Here is a 16,310-nt window from a genome sequence, read left to right as displayed (position 1 = left end):
ATAAGACATTAAATTTACATCATTGCTGCACAGATAATCATCCACTCAAAAGGATGATGGCTCTACCAGAATCATCAGTCTACACTCAGACGATTGTCTGTCCTATGTACATGAAAATGAATTTATAAAGCTGAGCATGGAATGCCCGCCTCAGCTAGATCATGAAAATAGTATGAAGATAATATATTGTATTGTATCTTATTACAGGTCTCCTCCCAGCATTGAAAGAACTTCGGATCCTCATAATAAAGCATTTCACCCGACACCAAAACGTTAACGGCCTCATACTTTAGGGGGCAACTATTATAGACATTTTTGGGCCCTGCAATTGCAAGCATAAAATGTCCATAAACCAAGGGCTCCTAAGTCCCTAAAGGTGTTGTTCCAACCCCTAAAAGAACAAGGTCAACTGATTACAGCTTCTCCCAGAAGTTCTCCATGAAAAACTACTCAGAATGGTCAAAATTGGATCATTGCACTTGCTCCATGGCCAGAGTGCGATGCATTGCACCTTGTACACATGGAAGTGCGTTGCATTTCAAAAACCCTTCTATGGGGTGCGATGGATGAGAAAAGACAAGTGGCGGAGACAGTTTGTGAGGTGGAGGTGGATGATCATGGAATCTTCCAGAAACTTCTCCTGGGACACTTGCCTCTCAAAATCGCCCAAGGATGAGTAAGAGATCAATGAGATCTCCAAGTGGCATCAAGAACTATCAGAGAGAAGACACTAATAAAAAACCCAGAGCTGACTCACACCTTTTGCAAATATCTGTATATAGATCTCTCATCCCAGAGATCCAGAGGTTGGAGGCTAGAATTTTGCATATTGTAAGGAATTGCTGTTGGTTTCTAGAGACAAACATCAGATTGTTGGGTGATTTATGCTTTGTTTGAGGTGAAGAGGGGATTCTTTGCTGGGAGGTTGATGCTGGGTCGGAACCACTGGTTGTAACTCCTCCTGGATCTTTTCTTGTTTATCAATAAAAACTATTTGAGTTTTCCTCCATGCTTTTGTCATCATTGATGCTTGTTACATTTTGTATGGTTAACTTAAATCTGATCCTAAGTTGTTTATGAATATAGATCCATGTCTTTGTATAGTGCTCTTCTTCTGTGATCTTACAGGTACTTTGTGAAGCTGGGCAAGCAAGGGAGCAGGTAGCTGGAGACTATCAAAGAAGAGAGGGATTGGATCAAAGGATTAGCACAAGACACAGGTTGGTTCTTTCTATTCCTCTCTATCTATAATTCATAAAGGAAATACAAAAGTAGTTTTTTCTCTGTTTGTTTCTAAGGCAGCTGTCACACCTTAGTGGGATAGAGCAGTTCTAAATAAACACTTTTCCCGGTAACAAGGCTGGAAGAGGGAGAATGGCGGAGGAAGGATGCATTTCAGGAGGGGGAGGAGATGGGTGTGATGGAGAGGAGAAAATATGACACTACTTCAGAATTTCTCCCTCTTCGTGATCAATAGAATCAACTTCGTTAGTGAGAGAAGAAAATGGATTGCTGAGGAGGGTTATGAGGCTCCAGATTGCAGAGGAAGAGAGGGTATATAAGGATGGCCTTCAGAAGGGATAGATCCATATTGGGATGACCCTACATGCTTAGAATTTTTATTGGGGTTCCATGTATTTTTGCGTTTAAGAGTTTCCTAATGTTCTTCATAGTTTTCCATTGGATCTTCTGTAGCTCTCTTAGTGAATCTGTTAGAGAAATGACATTGTATTCATGACATACCTTGCATTTGAATGGGATATGTTCATATTCTAGTTGTTGGTTGTGTGTTCACTTATCTACGTTGATCTTGACTACGTCTAGAAGTCCTTTACCCATATCAACTTCCATACAAATTCGAGCGCATGCATGCAATTTTTCTCTTGGTTAGCTTCTATCTATATACTTGCTGAATGTGTTTCCAATTACTCTAATGGAGTTGTCTCCCTAGTAGTGTAGAGGGAGATGAGGAAGATGCACCCACATTGTAATGATGAGGAAGACACACACACACTGGAACAATACTGGGAATGTCAAGTTCTGGATCAAAGTTCGACGCTCATCTATTTAAATGTAAACCCATTGAATCCATAACGTATGGACTGTTTCTGAAGATAAAATCTCGATCTTCCTTGGATTCGAAGTATAATGTGAAGAATCCCCTTCCACAAAAGTGAATGGACATTTGAACTTGGGTTTTTGCAGCCCAACTTCACTCAACCCATTTTTGAACATTTTTTAGAGAAGGCTAGAGGCCAGTGAATTGACCCACCAGGCCTCACTTTGCCAAAAAGAGAGAAACTTTACGAGGGATTGAAGGGGGCAACTCTATTTTTTGGATTGCATCAAGTTTATTGACAAATTTGGAGATGGAAGGGCATTCCCAGGGAGGTCTAAAAGAGTTGATGAGGCTCTTGAAAACATGCGTAGCGGGATTGGGGGGATGCGGATGAGAGGGAGGACAACCTTCCTCCAAAGCTGCCTTTGGAGGGGTCATCATGCATATCAATCAGAGGGAGGCTTCAACGCATGCAGAAGTGCAACACAACCTCATAGAAGGGATTGGGGAGGTTAGGATAACTGTTGCTATTATCACACAAAAAGGACCACTTAACTAAAATCATTAGGTGTATCAAAATATGCCATGTCAGTATAGGTTTTACACATTAAAACCCACTTTTACCTAAGGAAATAACCTAAGGAACAACATTTCCTAGGTTATTTATAGTAATTAACCAATTTACATGAGATAAATGCTATTCTCATTATTTTACCTACTTTTTTTAAACGAGACATAATTTATATTAAAAACCCAGATTACATGAACAGAAACCATTTACATCAAAAAATAAAAACTTTCTTCAGTTATTTCAGCTACTTCTAAGTTCCAGTATTTCCAAAAAAGAACTTCCTTTCCCATATGAGCCTGTGGACTAGAATATTGCAATGATGTTCCCTATATGACCCAAAGAACTAACTAAAAATATAAACATACTTGCAATACATGAAAATAAATTTAACAAATATTTGAATGCCCGAATTCCTCATTGGTGCAGTTGTTTCCTTTGCTCGTTCTTGCTCCTTTGTCACTAACATCCAAGTTTTAATGTAGCTAGGCAAAGACTCTTTTAGGGAGCCTGACGATGATCTCCTGCACCTCAGTGACAGGCTATTTCTAATCAGCTCTGAATTGGAGGTGAGGGGGTTTGATTCCATCCTAACATTTTTCCACTCCAAGGACAAGTCCACATTCAAATTTAGCATTGATATGGTCTGCATTGTCTATATGATGTTTCTCCAACAATTCCACCAATTGTTTGAGGAGGTCAAGCCTCCCCATTAGAAACTTAAAAAAAATCAACCGTTCTCTTCCACCAAGCCATGTTAGCTCCTGAAAGGTTCCCTCCCAACGATGCCATTGCCAATCCACTTAGTAAGGCATAATTGCTCAATTTATACTCAAAACTTAAACTAACAAATGCCACTGATGGTGACAAAGTCTCCTTATATATGGTGTCCTCTTGAACTTCACAGTTCCCTTCAATTCTCACCATTAATTCATACAAATTTTTAATCTTCATTCCCATTAAATATATGTTTTTCATGAGAGACCTGTTAAACCAAGCATGACCAATTCGCAGTGGCGTGAGGTGAGTTCTGCCTCCATCTCTTTGCCATTAATTCACCTAAATGAATTGAAATCCTCCAAGATGGTAAATTAACCACATGTCCATGGTTCCTCTTGGCTAAGATATATATCTTGGCAAGACTCTTAAGTCTTACCTCGGTACTCCAAAATTCAACAAAGTGGGTACTCATCCTGTTCCATCACTCACTTATCTCACATGTGATCCCTTATTCTATCCATCACATGAATAACAATGCGATCATTGAGGGCTACATGCTCCAACCAAACCAACGTACTTCTATGTTATGGGATTAATATCCTTGTCCCGTCCATTTAATTCACATCTGCCTGCCCCCAACAATGTGCCACGAATTGCCATTTCATCGAATTCCCAATTGAATTGGAGGAGGACATGTAACAGGGAAAACACTTCAAATTTATTTATATGATGATTTATCCTTTTCACTATAGGGGTGCTTGAGAGATCATAATTTTGAATAGGATCTAAAAACATCTGAATTACTAGCAGGGAGTCCCCCAATGACACTTAATTTATTGATTCCAAGATTTAGAGAAAAGTCCAGGCCCTTACAAAGCACGAAGAGCTCATCCTTATTATTTTTTGCTATTCCTAATCCCCACATAAATCTTATTTCCTCTTGTTCATTTGGGAAAATGATCACTCGCTTCACTCCTGCCACCCTTAGATTCCTTTTTGTATCTCCATCAAGAAGAGCATTGCCACCCTTTGCTTATCTTTCCAGGAACAAAATTCTTCTTGGCTAAATCTTAAACACTGGAATTTTCTTACCTTGGAACGAGTTATGAAGCTTCAAACATTATCCAAGGAGGTGTTTATGCTTAACCATCTCATCTCGGGCTCAAACAACCCTTCCACATCTGCTTTCTTGATACCCCTCACAACAAGCGATTCATAGAGCAGAGAGATGGCCTTGTTGGCTGCTCAAATGGATTGGGGGAGGGTTCACCTTCAAATACATTTGGTTCCTTGTAATCCAAATGACCCAATATAAAAACTTTGGTAAATATATAGATGCCTAGGATGGTCCATGATATGTCTAATTGATGAATATTTCTAGCTAGTTTGGGGGGATGGCATGTATGTGAAGGACCTTTTCAAATGCATATCTCCACACAACTAAAGATAAGGTACATTCATGAAATAAGTGGGGGATTGAATCTTCTTGTTCCTTGCATAGGACACACCAAGAGAGGCCCTAAATACTTCTATGATTTATGTTTTCCACAGTGAGAATGCTTCCATGTACTAGGGTCCAACATAAGGCATTCAATTTGGGATGGCATATCTCTCCAAATAGCTTTCCAATTTTTTTTTGGTGTCGGCTTGATGGGGCTTGACCTAGGTTCAGTGTTATCTGCACCAACCAACAAAACCATAACTATTGGCCCTTTTGGCAACAACCTGCGTAGTGCAAGCTGTAGTCTCACCCGAAGCAGTATTGGGGGATGAAAAAACCAAGTTTCTGCATCCAAAGGCCTGTGTGATAGGTTCCTGTAGTCCTTATGGCTAGATATAATTTTGCACACTCTTAACCCTTCTGATAGACAATTACTATAAATGCACTTAACAACTTCCAGATTTCCGCGAAAGTTCCTAATTAGTATTAACATGCATAAATATTAAAGATCTACTATTTCCACACAGAAAATAAGAATTAATTCATATAAATCATAACACAGAACAAAATTATAGATACTTGCAGAAATAAGAAATAATACACAGATGCATTCAAATTGGCTCAAAACTATCTTTATTAAGAATAATCATTCAAGTACAGACTCCTTTTCTTGTGCACTCAACTACAGGGGCCCACGCACTCAGCCTGTGGACTTACCAAGGTCTCCATGCACTCAGCTGTAGGAGCCTTCCCCTTTCACCTAAGTATAGGAAACATACCTTTCCTACCTTAGCTTACTTTCCCTTCCAAAAATTCTTATCAAAAAGTTTGATACTTAGACTCGCTATGACTCATCTATATATAGCATTTCACTTACAATACCATGGTCCATGGACCATGGGCGGGTCTCAAAACTCTCTATCACTTACCCACCTAAGGGACTAATGCCCCTTTGACTCATACTAGCTTTGCGCTCCGCTTCCACATTTCGTGGAGACTTTACATGCTTACAAAAGAAGATTACAAAATTTAACCAAAATTTGACTCAACTTGACCCTAGGGACCCTATCCCAACAGGCCCCCAACACAAATTGGGTGACTCGCCCTTGAGTCACTCGACTGGTGCAACAATCTTGGCTTGGAGTTCGCGGAACTCCATCTTCAACACTTGCGAATCAGTAGTACCCTGCACCATGGCCTATTGTACCTCTTTGACCAACTTCTCTGTAGTAGGGCCTTCCACAGCGAGGCCCATCGTCCTTTGTGTCTGCTGGATGGTCTTCAACTTTTCTTGAATTGATAGAGTGAGCCTGCATGCTTCCTTTGTCCATGGCTATGTCCTGGCCCTCAAGATGGCCTCTTTTTGTTGTATTTCTTCAATCATTGTCTGCAGCTGTTGTCCTTCCTGTAGCCGAGCGAAGCACTGGACTGGCGCCAAAGTGTGCGTAGTCAACCTGATTTCGTCGAACTATTGCTACTTCTCCTTGATATCTATACCAATATTTTGCAAAGTGGGGTTATCCTATAGATATGTCCAAAGTTCCATGGCATGTTCAAAGAGATCTATGCAGTCCTTGATTGTTGTGTCCAGAGTGGCCATTCCCTCTTTAATTGCTGCTCCGCACTATTCCCATATTTCTGGTGGGTAGTAGTCGACTGCAACTTCAACTACAACTTGGAGATTTGCATCTATAACTCAAATTAGACTTGTTTTATTTCCTCCTTTGATTCCCTAACCACTGCAGCCAACTTCTGAATCTTTGTTACTGATGCTACATCTTCAGGAATGTTGAGTTTTGGCATCGTATTACATGCCTGTGTAATGGCTACCTCCAAGTTTTGGCTGCGTGTGGCCATTTCTTCCTTCTCTTTCAGTGCCTGTGCCTTTTTTGTGAATATCTACTCATTGTTGGTCTTCACTTCGCTGATTACTAGCAACGCATGCTACTCCCTGACCCTTAATTCGTCGGATACTCCTTGATGTAATTCATGGAGGGTCTGAATAGGAAGTGTCGCGAGATTGACACCTAAGTCCTTGAGTTATGCCAATTGAGTGTTTCCTTCCTCTGATTGTGCATGCAGTGACCACTTTGGGAGTGGAATGACTCTGAGGTCTAGAGTTTCATCAATATCCAACATAGTCCCACTCTCCTGACCAACGCTCTCGCTTGAATCCCACTCGCCTAACCAACGCTTGCTTGCAGCCGTCCTCGATGAATCTGCAGGTCACGAAGATCTTTCTACACATTCCCCAACACCTACTAGTGATTCTATTTGAACTGCATCCATAGTTCCGTCATGGTTTCATAGACCTTATCTTCAATTTCATCCAAGTACCCCTCAGTGAGGACCATTGGATCAATGTGTGTGTGCTTGTCGGATTTCTGCTTCTTTCTAGGTTCGGAAGTTGTCTCCTTTGTCCACTTTTGTAGTTTAAAGGGAGTGCTATGCTCTTCACCGCCACCTCCTTCGACATCAAATTCCCCATTATGCTCAGTGTGCTGAGAAGCAAACTCCTCAACATCAACAATGGTCTCCTTAGCAACACACTCTTTTTGAGCAGTTGCCTTAGCAACAAATTCCTTCTTCTGTTGTGCAACTTTCTCTCGAGTTGCAGCCTACTCAACCTCTTTCTGCTTTTCCACTGCTGTGGTCTGCGTGGAGGAACTCTCCCCTACCTTGCTTGTACCCACACCAAGATCTAAGGGGTGTAGCCACTCCCCTGACCACTTCCCTATAATTTCCTGTACATCATTGTCACCCACCAAGTACAGAAACTTGTACCATGTCTTCTTCAAATCATTTCTTGTGTGGATATACACATTATGAAAATCTACCTTGAACTCTACGTAAGACTCCAATTTCTCAAATAGAGTTGGTGATAGTCTCAACCTCTATCTGATCATTGTGTGGAGATCCATTTCTACCAGCACCCAAAACATCTATGTCTCGATGACTCTTGCAGGGTCCTTTGTCACCCATAGCGAAGTGAACTTTGCGGCTTCTGGTAAGGAAGCATCCTATGGAGGGAATTGACTGTCTTCTGGCAGCCTCCACGTGATGAGGGCAATCAATAACAATAGCCAGGCATAATGGAATGCCTTGCCGTCATCCTGTGCTTCATGACAATTTATCAAAAATTCTTTACAGAGGTACTGTGCCCAGTTGTACTGCACTCCCTTAGCACATTGGGAAGCAAGTGAAATTACTGGTGCCAGAACCTCGTCTGTGCGACACTTCCTCATGATCTTGTAGGCCAAGATCTATGCAGAAAACTGCACCGCCTTGTCTGTAATAGAGTGGATGGAATATCCGCATGACTTCTTTACTAAGCCAATCTCACTCTTCATTTGGTCCGCAAGTTGCTTTTCTTTGGTTTTACCTCCAAATGCCTCGGCTGGATCCACCCCTTGGTAGGGAAGCATCATAATGCGGTGGATCAACATGTCCGTAATGGGGATGGGTTCTCCCAACTAGAGACACCCATCATGTACTAGGGTAAGCAATTGTCGCACACAAACCATGTGATGAGCCTCGATATTGCAACAAGAATGCTACAACTCCCAAGGCTACTGACTTTAATTATCAACCTAGGGTTCGTAAAAACTTAAGAGGTATCGACACTATATGTGCAACATACAATGTGTCCTTCCTTTTCTTTCATGATGTAATGGAGTGCATGTACTGAAATCAAACCCTAAACTAATTGTAGAAAATGAACTGAAATGGAAACCCTAACCTATTGCAAGAAATAAAGTACAAGGAAAGAAACATATTATAATTGCATAAAGATCATGAAATAAATGTAAAAGAAACCTAACTTAACCCTATTTATCACATGTGATGATTTAAACTAACTGAGCATGGAATCTGATCTAGAGAGTGCTAACTACTGTGTGCATGAATAAATATAAAATAACTTTTTCCTTTTTATCTTTTGGCTGATAAATGTAAATGCTAATCTTTCTTGGTTCTTTGGCAGGGAGAGAGAGGTGTGGAGGAAAATGAGTACAATCGTTCATATGGCTTGGAGGGAAAGTAGGGGTGTATCCTGGCTTCTAGTGATGATTTTCCTCAATTCGGGCTCAAAACATGCCACTACAAGTTTTCCTACAGGATGTCTATAGGAAGTACTAGTTCCTCCAGGATGTCTACATTGTTGGCATTATGATACAGGTGTTGTCCTTGATGGCAACCTACTAAGATGACAGATCACAGTTTAGTCTCACAGAATGAAGAAAAAAAGATATACGCAGGTTCCCCTTGATAAAGCCACGTATACACGTGGGTGAGCTGACCAAAAGGTGCGTATACATATACACGCACTTTCATGCAAGGAAAGGCGCGTACATTTGGTTTTGGTCCATGGTATTTGAACCATGGTATTGTGATCCATGTTATTGGTCCAAGGAATCTTGTCTGACGTGTTGACCCCAGGTATTTGGTCCATGGTATTGGTTCTAAGTGGTTTTGGACCATGGTATTGAGTAAGGCCTAAAACTATAAAAGGAGGAGAAGATCATTAGGCAAAGGCACTCAAAAAGTCTTGAATATCTGATGTAGTGTGAGATCCAGTATGGAGATTATCGGTTTATGATGCCATTGCTTGATTTGAGCCAAGGAGGAATTTCAGCGGGTGATGGAGGACAAGGTCTAACGATGGATCAGGATCTTATGGCTTAGAATGAATCATATATGTATGGTTTGATCATGCTTATTCTAGATCTGTATACTGATGCATGTAATGTTCTGTAAATATTATGATCTGGGTATAACTCAAGTTTGAAATAGCTACAAATCATGAATGAATATTTACAGATGTATATGCTGGTTGACTATGATAAAAGCATGTACATATGCAAGTTAGATACATCTAAATAGCGTATACCATATAAACTATGATGTTTGAAGTTACAGGTGGTTTCTGGTTGTTGATGCAAAGTTCTGAGTTCTGGTGACTGTTTACTGGTGTCAGTATTCTGCATATTCAGAGTGGTTGATTGTGTTTAGCTTCAGTGTTGATGGATGAGATCTAATAATGGATCAGGATCATAATGACTTATCTTTATGTGATCTAATGGACTAGATCTGGTTGCTAACACACATATTATCCTTGTATATGTAATGATCTAGGTATGTCTGAAGTCAGGAAGTGCAGCGAAGTTATAAGTAAGTAATTGATGACATATACGCTGGTTCGCTTTGGTGAAGTTGTGTATACACACTGGTTCGGCTCTTCCAAGTAGCGTATGCACTCTGATGCATGATTTCTGATGATACAGTTGGCTCTGAATATTGTTGCAGAGTTCTGTGTTCTTCTCTATGTTCTGGTGATTGCATTTTGTTGATAGGGTTTCAGTGATTCAGTATTGGGTGATTCAGAGATTGATGATGCAAGTGGTGATTGATTTTGTGCTTCAATGATATTGATGGGTCCAGTATGAAAATTGGATGAAAAGTGGCCTTCAGATTATGGTGTTGTGCTTCAGGAGTATCCAGTCTGAAAATTTATGAAACGTGGTACCTGGAGGAAGAAAGAGAAGGTTGTAGCCTTCTGTAGTTCAGCACCTACGTACTAGTACATCAGCTAGTACAAGAGCTAAGGGGGTTGTAGCTCCCTTCCAGGAGAAGCTGGAGAATGAGAGAAGGTTGTAGCCTTCTGCAAGTAGAAGCTTGCGTACTGGAATAAGACTACTCCAGTACAAAAATATTGTAAAAAGAAGTTTCTTATTAAAGGAAGATAGAGACAAATTGAAACAGGTGGTTTTCACCCACATTGGGTTTCCACCTTACATCATGGTGTTCATGTGTGTGATGATCTGTTCTGTTTTACTGCACCTATTTACTGTTCATATGGTTAATGAAGTTCTCATGCACTAACTAAAGATCAACATTTAATGGATTAACTGAATCATAAGTTTACTGGATATACACTAGTTGCATTAGACACAGTTGTGTACACATGGGTTCCCTTAACTGAAGTAGCGTATATGAATCTGAGTATGGAAATGAAAAGTTATTGATTTGCTAATACTGATTCACCCCCCCTCTCAGTATTATTTCCAACAATTGGTATCAGAGCAGGTCCTTTGGTAGAAGCTTGATCGCTTGAAGGAGATCCATAGAACAATGGGAAGGAAGCTAAAGAAGAAAGCACCTCAGAAGAAGACATCTCAAAGGAACTATGATAGTGGGAGAATAGATTAGGGAATATGTGGAAGAAACACTTCAGATTCAGAATCACTTCAGAATGAAGATGAACAAGCAAAAGAACTATCAGGTATGAATTTGTTATCCTCTGGTGATACATTTCTCCATCCATTTGAAGATGATGAAAGTGATAGCGAAACAACTGAACTTGCTCTTATGGTGAGGATGAAAGATATCAAATAGAGGCAGAATTTAAAAGGCTTACAAACAAAATTAGAGATCAACAAGATCTATTGAACAAAAGGGAATCTGCCTTCAAAGAAGAAGGTACCAAACTAAAAGCTCAACTAGAGGAAGGAAACAAGGTAAGGAAGTTATTCAAGGAAAAGGAAGATCAATGTCAAAAGTTGCAGGATGAAGTGACATCATTAAGAAATTAAGTAAATGAAAGGAGCACAACAATCAAGAAACTCAGAGATAGATCCAGTTACTATGAAAGTCTTGAAGCTAAGATCTTCTCGCTAAAAGAAGACCTTGAAGAATCAAATAAGAAGAATAAATAACTACTCCAAGCTCTTGAAAAACAAGAAAATGAAGCTCTTGAATTAAGACATCAGTTGGAAGAAGGAAGAAAAGCTGAAGGAAACATGAAGAAGCAGTATCTTGAAAAGGAAGAGCAACATCAGGTTGAGGTAAATATTCTAAAAGATAACTTAGAAGAAAAGGATAAGCTCTTATAATTTCAAGATAGTACTAAGATCGTGGATGATATTCTTAGTAGTTAAAGGTCTCCTGCTATCATAACTGGTCTTGGTTTTCATGAATATGTTGAAGGTGAATATAGTTCACAAAGTAAGACAAGGAACTCTAATGCAAAATCTAAAATGCTCAACAAGGAGATGAGAGGTCAATCCCAACAACAACCAAGGAAAGAAATTCTTCAAAGAAAATCTTTTACTCCTCCGATGAATAATGCTGAATTTTATGTATGTCATAATTTTGGACATGTTGCAGCCAGATGCAGAAGTAGAATGGTTCAAGACCATCACATAGAAAGATCATCACGTTCCACGTACTTTAAGGGATATTGTTTTTATTGCAATATGTTTGGTCACAAAGCTGTTGATTGCTACAGAAGGAATATGAAACATGTAAGATGTTATGCATGTAGCAATCTTGGACATATAGAAAAGGAATGCAGGAACAAAGTACAAGCACCATATCAAAAGGAGAAAACATTATCACACTTGAAGATGTGGAAGGAGAAGGAAGTACAGTCAGAAAAATGTGGCACAACACAATGTATAGACATAACAGACTCAAAGGAAGCTGAAAGTGTTTAACTTCAGTGTTCTAAATCTCATACACAAGTTTCATGAAGGGAAGTCACGTATATACGCGAGTTAGACACTGCATAGTCACGTATATGTTAGTTTGAGTAAAAGTAGTGGGACAGGCTCAGGAAAAAGGGTCTGATATGATTCAGTCCATTAGTTGCTCTGTTTGATAATGGTTACAATTTGCTGATGATGTCTTGATACTCATAAGATGTTTAGAAGTGTTTTTGATCCTAACTTAATGATGATGATGACTTCATACTTCTTGCTGATTTATGCATGATCAGATCTGACAATAAATAGATGGCACAGGTTCAGGGGAAGCATATGCTTTAAATAATGCATTGTTGGCATTATGGTTAGAAATCCTTGGAGATGATGCTTATATGGCTAAATGATACATCTTGTTATGATATGGTTATGAGTTTTCCATGACAAAATCTCATATGATTCTTGGGGTTTCATAGTTGGTGTTCAGATCAGATTTGTGGCTGATTCTCTGATGATGCATATATGTTGCTTACATGGTGATCTTCATAAAGGAGAAGTACAAAGCTTGAATACACAACTTCATTAATTGATGATGAGTCACTCATATACTGCTGTCGACACATAATTTAGTTATGATGTAGGATTCCTATAGTTCTTGGCGCTCACATGGATGAGGGTTGTTGCTATTGATGATATCAAGAAGTCTTGACAAAAGATCTTGAGCTCAAGATACATAGTGCTATATACAGTATGCTAGATACATGGATGATTACTCAAATTTGCATTGTTGGAGACATGATGATGATGAGTTCTTACCTATATGATGATAGGTTGATATGTTGATTGATGCAGATGAGGGATGTTCCCGAGTGAAGATACATGGATGGTATATAAGATCATGCAGATCTTGATGATGATGAGATGACTATGGTGTTTTTTCACATATGATATAATGTGAATTATTTTTTATGTCATATGTAGAATTCATTCATGGAAGGCTATGATAATGTTCAAAAGGATGAATTGATATCTATATGTAGACATACCTTGTTACAGGTTGATGACTTCTACACTAATAGACATATACAGGTTGCTGATCTGGATGCTATTGATAGATGCCTATGGAGCATATCATACAATGTTGATGATACTTGCTGATGACTATCATAGTCTTGTATTAGATAATTAGTCTCTATGTCATGCATTTCTTTTATTATCAAGGTCATGTAATGACCTATCTTGTTTCCCCACTATGCCTGGGATGGATGATGTAATTTTCTTGTTTTATCATGTATAAGCTTTTGGTGTATCCCCACTTGGTTGGGTGGATGAGTCAATATTGGTATATCCCCACTTGGTTGGGAGATGGATGTATGTATGAGTCTTTGGTGATAGGAAGATCATTTATGATGTATAGAGTCATGTTCTTCTTGTAGAACATATTTTCGCAAATCTTGCTTATAGTCAGGGGGAGCATGAACAACACACTTCAGTAGAGCAGAGATTTTAGCATGTACTCAGAGGGAGCATGGAAGGATTGGTACGTCTTGGCATATATAAGGGGGGAGCTCAATCAGATATTTCAGTAGGTACTCAAGGGGAGTATGGATAGCAGAAGAAAATATCTTGGTTCGCCCTTTGCCCTTGATGTCAAAGGGGGAGAGTGACTTGGTGTAGTTGTTGCCATCAAGTCCAAAGGGGGAGATTGTTTGCATTATGATGCATGTGTTGTACTTGATAGAAACCCACTTGTAGTAGATCAACTCGCTTATATATAACTAGATGAATCTACAAAAGAGATATCAGATGTGCCATAATACATGGGATGCAGGGAAGCTCAAAGGAATCAGTTCAGATGTAATGCACAATGACAACTCATTAAGATGATAGTTCTCAGTATGGCAAGTTAGCTTTGCGATTAAGTCCAAAGGGGAGATTGTTGGCATTATGATACAGGTGTTGTCCTTGATGGCAACTTACTAAGATGACAGATCACAGTTTAGTCTCACAGAATGAAGAAAAAGAGATATACACAGGTTCCCCTTGATAAAGCCGCGTATAAACGCGAGTGAGCCAACCAAAAGGTGCGTATACATATACACGTACTTTCATGCAAGGAAAGGTGTGTACATTTGGTTTTGGTCCGTGGTATTTGGACCATGGTATTGTGATACATGGTATTGGTCCAAGGAATCTTGTCCGACGTGTTGACCCCAGGAATTTGGTCCAAGGTATTGGTTCTAGGTGGTTTTGGACCATGGTATTAAGTAAGGCCTAAGACTATAAATGGAGGAGAAGATCATTAGGCAAAGGCACTCAGAAAGTCTCAAATATCTGATGTAGTGTGAGATCCAATATGTAGGTTTTGGGTTTATGATGCCATTGCTTGATCTGAGCCAAGGAGGAACCTTAGCGGGTTATGGAGGACAAGGTCTAATGATGGATCAGGATCTTATGGCTTGGAATGAATCATCTCTGTATGGTTTGATCATGCTTATTCTAGATCTGTATACTAACGTATGTAATATTCTGTAAATATTATGATCTGGGTCTAGCTCAAGTTTGAAATAGTTGCAAATCATGAATGAATATTTACAGATGTATACGCTGGTTGACTATGATAAAAATGCGTACATACACAGGTTAGATACATCAAAATAGTGTATACCATATAAACTATGATGTTTGAAGTTACAGGTGGTTTCTGGTTGTTGATGCAAAGTTCTGAGTTTTGGTGACCGTTTACTACTGTCAGTATTTTGCATATTTAAAGTGGTTGATTGTGTTTAGCTTCAATGTTGATGGATGAGATCTAATAATGGATTAGGATCATAATAACTTATCTTTATGTGATCTGATGGACTAGATCTGGTTGCTAACACACGTATTATCCTTGTATATGTAATGATCTGGGTATGTCTGAAGTCAGGAAGTGTAGGGAAGTTATAAGTAAGTAATTGATGACATATACGCTGGTTTGCTTTTTGGCTCTGAATATTGTTGCAGAGTTCTGTGTTCTGCTCTATGTTTTGGTGATTGCATTTTGTTGATAGGGTTTCAGTGATTTAGTATTGGGTGATTCAAAGATCCATGATGCAAGTGGTGATTGATTTTGTGCTTCAATGATATTGATGGGTCCAGTATGAAAATTGGATGAAACATGGCCTTCAGATTATGGTGTTGTGCTTCAGGAGTATCCAGTCTGAAAATTTATGAAACGTGGTACCTGGAGGAAGAAAGAGAAGGTTGTAGCCTTCTATAGGTCAGCACCTATGTAGTAGTACATTAGCTAGTACAAGAGATAAGGGGGTTGTAGCTACCTTCCATGAGAAGCTGGAGAACGAGAGAAGGTTGTAGCCTTCTGCAGGTAGAATCTTGCGTACTGGAATAATACTGCTCCAGTACAAAAATATTGTAAAAAGAAGTTTCTTATTAAAGGAAGATAGAGACAAATTGCAGCAGGTGGTTTTCACCCACATTAGGTTTCCACCTTACACCATGGTGTTCATGAGTGTGATGATCTGTTCTGTTTTACTGCACCTATTTACTGTTCATATGGTTAATGAAGTTCTGATGCACTAATTAAAGATCAACATTTAATGGAGTAACTGAATCATAATTTTACTGGATATATGCTAGTTGCATTAGACATAGTTGCGTGTACACGCAGATTCCCTTAACTGTAGTAGCGTATATGAATCTGAGTATGGAAATGAAAAGTTATTGATTTGCTAATACTGATTCACCTCCCCTCTCAGTGTTATTTCCAACATACACGATTCCCTGTTTTATTACAAAAAGCAGGCCAAAAGCTTAGGATGTGGTCTATAAGGTGGAATGGAGCTTGGGAAAGGTGGATAATGGAAGAATAAGGCATGGAGGTGGTGGACGCTACCCAGAACTCAAGCAAGGGCTTCAAGATGGGTAGATTTTCTCAATGGAAATGACAATTTTTGCTTTGGCGACATGGGTGGATGAGGCTTGGATGAGGTGAACGAGATGAGGTCTCCCTACAATGTAGAAGCTCCTGCAACAATACACATT

This window comes from Pinus tabuliformis, chromosome 6, assembly GCF_031772625.1.
Source record: "Pinus tabuliformis cultivar Carrire ecotype Pingquan chromosome 6, CPIR1, whole genome shotgun sequence".
NCBI lineage: Eukaryota > Viridiplantae > Streptophyta > Pinopsida > Pinales > Pinaceae > Pinus > Pinus tabuliformis.
This window is presented reverse-complemented; position numbering follows the sequence as displayed.